The following is a 7,589-nucleotide window of genomic DNA, read 5'->3' as shown; positions in this document are numbered from 1 at the left end:
TATAAGAGCAGATTGGAAGTACAAACTAGCTCAAAATGATATACTGTACTAGAAGTGTTTTTACATATCATCTCTTTCATTTGACAGCAGATGCATAATGCAACTCAAATTTGCCCTTATAAACATATCTGTCATTAAAATTGTTACTGACTTATTTATCCGTGACTTAATTACAACCAACACACTGGTCTTTGTCTCAACCTAATAGCTCTTTTCTCCTACCTCTTTCTAACATCTTCATTCTCTACATATGTCATTAGTTTTCATATGCTCAATATTTAGAAACACAAGACATATAATGTGAATAATAATTTCTCATGAGGGATGCATCATTATCTCAGGTTCTTTCAGTCACCATCAAGTTTATTAGGACTTTATATGTCCTCCTGTTGGTACTTGGATTACAATGTCATCTTGACTTTGAGGCAGCTTGTGCCCATTGATTAGGTAACACTAATTTGTATAGTTCCTTTTCTTCAAGTAAACTGAAACTGTTCAATGTTGGGAGCCCTAGTGGAATCAACAAGAGCAAATGCAAATTCATTTGGAAATACTTCATTTGGAAAATTAAACACAATCTTTCACTGATGCTGAGAAACAGAAGCTAATTCTATTAATAGCTATATTTGCAAATGCCTTGCCTCTCATCATACTATGTGACTATCTGTATATTAGCAACAGTTCAAGAGCAGAAGGAAATTTTCTGAATCTTTATTTCCTACCTGAGGAGGCTCAGTACTTGGCATAGAGAAAGAAATTACATTCAAAGGAGAGATTTTCTTGAATACAAAGATGAGAAACTAATTCAAGCACTTGAGTAGCTATAATCTTTTTTAAACCAATTTTGTGATGTCATCCTACTCTGTGTACTAGATAGCTGGAAGTTACAAAAGAATTCAGCAAAAAATAATCTACATCACTTCCAGTCAAAATGTCTGTGGAGTTATTGGAAAGACTTTCAAAATGTTTACAATCATAGGGAGTAGTGATATATGCTGGAGAACTTAGAAATCCTCCACAGTCACTACCTTTGAGTTATTGCAGCTTCTTTTCAGGCATTTTATGCAAGCCTCATTGATTCTCTTTATTAATCCACAACACTTTTGTGCTAAGTGACAGAATTCAGATTTGATTGTAATATCTTTTGGATTTTTTTAAAAAGCTTTATGAAAGTATATAGTTAGCATATTGCCTAACTTATGTATGTTTTTATTCAAACAGATGTAATAAGTTTTCAGTTTCTCATAACTATTTTTGCAACACAGACATTGTTACTTTACAGTAGTAGAATAGAAACATTTAGGCAAATGCAGTGGCTACATTTTTGTGTATTTTGTTTGGCAGAACTTGTTTAAAAATGGGACGAATGATCAAAATTGGATACCAGGTAGTTAGAATATTCAGAAAAGACTGAGATAAATACTTATTCTCAAAAAAGAATAATATTTCAAGTGTTCACTAGGATAATTTTTCAGAGGATTTGAAATCCAAGAGTGAAGTCTGCTCTATGGAGAACAGAAATAAGTAAAAATAGGTCTCTAAAATGATGAGAGAGAAGGTAATGAGAAACTGTTTTTCAGTATGATTTGAATAATGCTTAAAGAAATAGGGACAAATCAAGTGTATGCTGACATATGAAGATAGTACTAATTAGGAATAGAGTAAAAATTAAGATCTTAGAAAATCGCTATTATTAAGTTAGTGTATGACCACAAGTAGGAACAGAAACCTGGATAACTTTATCAGAAACAAAAATAATAGAGCACAAATTTGTTTAACCAGAGAAAGGACTTTAAGCTCCATAGAAAAAGTAATCTTATAAAAGGAAAATCTAAGTTTATAAAAGGAATTGACATGACTATAGCGCCAGGAGTCATATTTCATCGGGGCAAACAACCTGTCCTTCCTCTCTAGTGACTGCATTTGTGGCATCTTCTTTCCCTGTACTATAAAGAAGTTGTATAAATATCTAAGGGCATTTACTAGCTATTTGTGTGCGTGCGTGTGTGTGTGTGTGTGTGTGTGTGTGTGTGTGTGTGTGTGTGCACGCAAAGGTAGACCACTGTAGTTTGCTGATATTTTGCTCTTCCTTTTCCTTTTTCTTTATCTGAGGCTGGAACTTGAATTCAATATATGAGGGATTTCATTCACTTGCTGGCACTCTACCACCTGAGGGGTTTTTTTTGGAAATATACAAAGAAATCATTAATTTTCTATCATGTAATAATTAGAAGGTTGACTGCAGAATGATTCATCCCAGGATGAAATAATCTCTGACAAATTTATATTTTTTTAAATTTTTTGGCCAGTCCTGGGGCTTGACCACTAGGTGTGAGCACTGTCCTTGGGCTTCTCAATTCTTGAGCTGTACCACTTGAGCCACAGCACTGATTCCAGGTTTTGCTATGTATGTGGTACTGAGGAATCCAACCCGGGGCCTCATGCATGCTACGTGAGCATTCTACCACTCTAGGACCCACTTCTGTCCCAGAAATTTATATTTTTGACTAAGTAGAGAATCCACCTACAGATAGAATGGAAACAAAACATGAAAGAGGATGGAAGAAGGAAAGGAAGGAGAAGGAAAAGAAAAAGCCGACAGAATATAGTATCCTTCAACATTACATGACTATATCACTCATTTACTATGTTTTTTTTCTTTTAGTTTAACTTTGTTTGGAATAGAAAGATAACAGGAATATAGAAGGAAAGCTTTGAAAAAGAGCATCAATAACTGCTTCAGTTTGTTGTTATTCAACTTTTTTGGTTGTTCATCTTTTTGACCTTTCTTAACAGTTTATATATTAAAATTTGATCTTTTATTGAAGGCTCAAGAATGAAGGATTCAGTGTTTGTGATACAAATTTAATTCAGGATTAAAATTTCTGAATCAGATCACTGTCTTTATGAGCAACTTATGGAAACTACAGACTAATGTGTAAAGCAAATTTCTTCAATAGATGTTCAATAGATATGGGGTGACTGGGGAGGAGCGAAGGGGACTTAAGGATAAATTTCAACAAGTAATTCCTCAATGCATTTCAGTAAAAACATTTAACCAGTGTTCAAATCAAAATACCTAAAATTGGTAAAAAAAAAAAAAAAAAAAAAAACAACTGAATAAACCTATCCAGACATTGCATTGTAGGCTCTGCTCTGTAGAATCAAGCAGTAGTGTCACTAAAGACAAAAGACTGATATTTTACAGGATTCCTAGAATTTTTGACATTAGTAGCATTTTATAACCTGGTTAATTTGTTTGGCCATCTACTTACCATGAGCTTTCTCACTGCTCTGCGGTCATGGAAACACATATGGCAGTTTTATGTGAGTGAAGAAATATGCATCTAAGTCAGTAAATAATATATACTGTTTGGGCCAATTTATACCTTCTGAACTCTGCGGGAAGAGTTCAGTCCTTTTTTTTTTTTTTTTTACTTCCCTGCTGAACCCTCAAGACAGTGTCCTAAGTTAGTGGTGTTTTAGCTTATTTCATCATTTGTTAAAACAGAAGTAAGGAAAACTATTTTAGTATTCTTACAGATATTTCCACAAATAAAAAAAAACATTATGCATTATATATTTTGAATAAATGAAGTTTTCATGAAAGTATAATGTATTAGGATGCATCATGTCATTTTAAATTATTTTTTTAAATCTGAGGTCACTTGATTCTATTTATAAAATATTACTATGAAATCATTCTGATATGAATTTCCCATGTGGAAAAATAGTAATAATTTTAACAGCAAGAAAACAAATTATTTATTCAGTATGTTCTTTTGAATTCTCAGTATTAGACACTAAGTAAGTGTACAATGCTGAATTAAATAAACACAATTATTATGAGATGGGATAAATCTAATGAAAGTTACATATATTATAGTGGGTTTTGGTTAGATAAAGAGCATCCTTTATTAAGAAATAAAAGTAAGCAAATTCTTGCATTCTGATCTGTATTAGGTCAAGGTCACTTTCTTCTTTAGATACCAGAAGCATAGGAGCAGGTGTGTAGTTACTTAGTATTTGTTTATCATGCATAGCAAAGTTTTTACACTTTGTCTTGCTTTGCTGGACCCAGATGCTTATTCAGGTAATAAAATATCTTCATTTTTATGAAAACATACACATGTTTAAGTTGAATCTTGGCTTTCATTGGTTTACACCACATTTGGAATACTATTATTAAGAATGACTGAACTTTTAAATTAATAAATAAGAATTAATGAGCTCCATCCAAAGTTTTGCTGTCTATCTGTGCTCACTTGGTATATTTAAAGATCACAGAAGTCTTTGTTATGGTAGTCCATAACCATTTCTAGATGAATGTATAGAAGAGTCATTTAGCCACTGTTGACCAAGTGACAAACTGCTTTAAGAGAATATTAAACCATTGCCAAACCATTTTACACAAATTTTTAAAATATATTTTTATTGTAATTAATAGAAGGGTTACATAATATTCACCAGATAGAAGGTGCATTACTTCACATACATTGATACCCTTTCTTATGTCTTGGTCCCCATTTCCCTCCCCCACCCCTGCCCCTCATCTTGTTTTCCTCCCTTTTCTATCCAACTTCAAATAACCAAATACGCATATAAACAGTATAGCAGATAACCAGGTGAAATACTGTAACAATAAACAAATTTTACTTAAATTTTCTGTCATGATTAATTATCCCCACAAGCTTTCCTATAGCAATAAGACTATACTTCCAATTGAACCTATAAAAGTACCCCAAGTCATTGAAAGTTTAGAATCATTCATGTTTTGCATTGTTTAACTCTCTAGTTCTTGGAAGTAGATTAAAATAGATGTTTCTGTGTGTGTGTGTGTGTGTGTGTGTGTGTGTGTGTGTGTGTGTGTGTGTATGGATATGTGTGCTTGCTCAACATTTTTTTTTCTTTTCTTTATTTTCCTTGATTCAAAATAGAATTAAGAAAGTGGGAGAAAAACATGGGAGAGGGTAACAATGTTTGACAAGAAATGTCTTCATTGTCTTATGTATGTAACTGTAACTTCTCTGTATATCATTCTGACAAGAAAATAAAATTACAATTAAAAATAAAAATAAATAAAGATAAGTGAAGGGGCCAAGGTTGTGACCTAGTGGTACAGTGCTGGTCTAGCATGCATGAAGCCCTGGGTTTGATTACTCTGTACTACATACATTGAAAAACAAGTGATGCTGTGGCTCAAGTGGTAGAGTGCTAACCTTGAGAAAGTACAAGGAGAGTGCCCACACCCTGAGTTCAAATCCAAGAACTGGCAAAAAATAAATGTGTGTGAAAAACTTCAAAAAATAAAATTAAGAAAAAAACTGCTCTGGTAAAAAATTGTTGTAGTCTACAAAAAAGTTGAAAAGAGAAAAAATACATTGAGACTAATTTACAGTTGAACCCAATTAGTAGAGGTTCATCAAAAAGTTTGACAAGATGATTGGGAGGGAACAGTGGAAAGGTAAAGTAGGAAAAAACATGGGAAGTGGTATCAATGTTCAAGAATTAGTGTACCCACTACCTGATGCATGTAATAGAACCACTGGTCTTATAATTAGTAATCAGTGATTGTGCTTAGAAAATATAACTTAAACTTGGCAATGATCCCTTTGAATTACATACATAGGAGTCTTTTATGCTGCATTTATTGTTAATATTTATATTATATATTTTTGTATTATATGACATATATTATTTCAGGAAAAACTCAATTTACCAGAACTCATAAGGAGAAAGATTCTATGTGATGTTTTAATTAATTGAATAATCACAAAATACTTTATTAGCATGGAATTTTCCATTTTCATTCCCTACTAAGTACATAGGTGATTGAATCATTCATGGTTTGGGGTTCTGTTTTTTTCGTTGTTGTTGTATTGTTTATTTTTGTTTTTTTCCAATTCAAACAATTAATGGAAGACAAGTCAATTTGATAATAAAGGCAAAAAATTATGGACATTTTATTTCTTGTATAAATTATGGTTAATAATTTTGAAATAAAAGTTAAACAGTCTGCCTGACTTCATACGTGTTAGAGAATTGGACAATCATTTTGTTTTTTTCTCAAATTATGATGACCATATTCTCTGTCTCAAAATTCATAAGGATAAGCATTTAGGAAATAACGGCTTCTTATGTAATACTTTAAGATCATTTTATGTGATTCACAATTGTGTTTTAAAGCAAAATACAAAATCTTTAAAATTATTGTGAATTACTGCAATATCATTAGGATGAACAAATTACTTTTCTCAAGGCAACCATTTAGAAGGAAGAATTACTTTGTATAATTATAGACTTCTTTATTAAAAACTGTTTCATTTTTCTCTTATTAGATTACATGACATGGCTTAGATATGTCTGCTAATCTTATTATAGATATTTTTGTTGTTGTTGTTCTAATTCCTCAGAAAAAGGAAGAAACTGAATTTAGAAAATGAAAACTGGTAAAATAGACATAGTAAGGTTTTTTTTCCCTTCAATCTACTGTGATACATTAACTGTACAGTTGAAAATTTTAAATGAATGAATAATGTGTTTCTATTAGGAATCAGAAATTGAATTCATAACAAATAAATAGAATTCACCAAGATTGAACTAGCTGGATATTTAGTGAGTGGCATTCATTACAAAGCTTCCTCTAAAAAGCTGTATTGTACAACATAATCTAGATAAATTTAAAAATATTGAAATGTTGGTTTCAATCCCAGTCAAAAATTTAAATGCTACATTGTGAACATCTAGCTAATTTATAAATATTTTATGTTTTTCTCTCTTTCCTTAGCACAAAAATAATACTGGTAATTTATGGAAAAAAGGAGGAGGTTTATGTTCATTATGCAATGTTACATAAGTAACCAATGAATGTTGTTTTGTTTTAATTTTACCATTTATTTCATCATTAATTGGAGACAGGAATTTTATTGACTTTCCTGCTTTGGCTAGCTTCAAACAATAATTCTTAGCTTTCTCAGTGTTCTGAGTAGCTGGGATTAGAGATTGGCTCCCAGCTACCATATACTGATTTTTACTTATGTATTAAATATAGTTATATATAATTGTATATGCATAGATGCATTCATTCAAGTATATATATTCATATAATTATAGTTATTAAATATGTTTATAAACACAGATATCATCTCATATGATTGTGAAGGTACGACTCTAAAGTCTTCAGTTTAGGCAAGCAAACTGAAAGCCAAAGAAACATTTGGTTAGGGGTCATCAGTCTGTATTCTATTCAGGCCTTCAAATCATTCTGTAGAGTAATCTTCTTTACTCAACTTTAACAGCTTCAAATGTTAATCTCATCCAACACATTCTTCAAAGAAAACTTGAGAAAGGTATTTGGCTAAATTATGTGTATATGTGGCTTAGGCAAGTTAACACATGTTAATTAACCATCTAGTTACCATACCACACTCAAGGCATGAGTATCATTCCTATAATGGTAATACTTATTTTTAGGTAACCACAATTACCTGATCCATCTTCTTAGATTTCCATTCTCATTGTTTTCCAGGATGTTCAAGGCACTGGACTAATAAAAGAGCCATTGTTCCTGTTCCTCTGTATAATTTCTT

This window comes from Megascapheus bottae, chromosome 12 (genome assembly GCF_031878675.1).
Source record: "Megascapheus bottae isolate mThoBot1 chromosome 12, mThoBot2.hap1, whole genome shotgun sequence".
NCBI lineage: Eukaryota > Metazoa > Chordata > Mammalia > Rodentia > Geomyidae > Megascapheus > Megascapheus bottae.
This window is presented reverse-complemented; position numbering follows the sequence as displayed.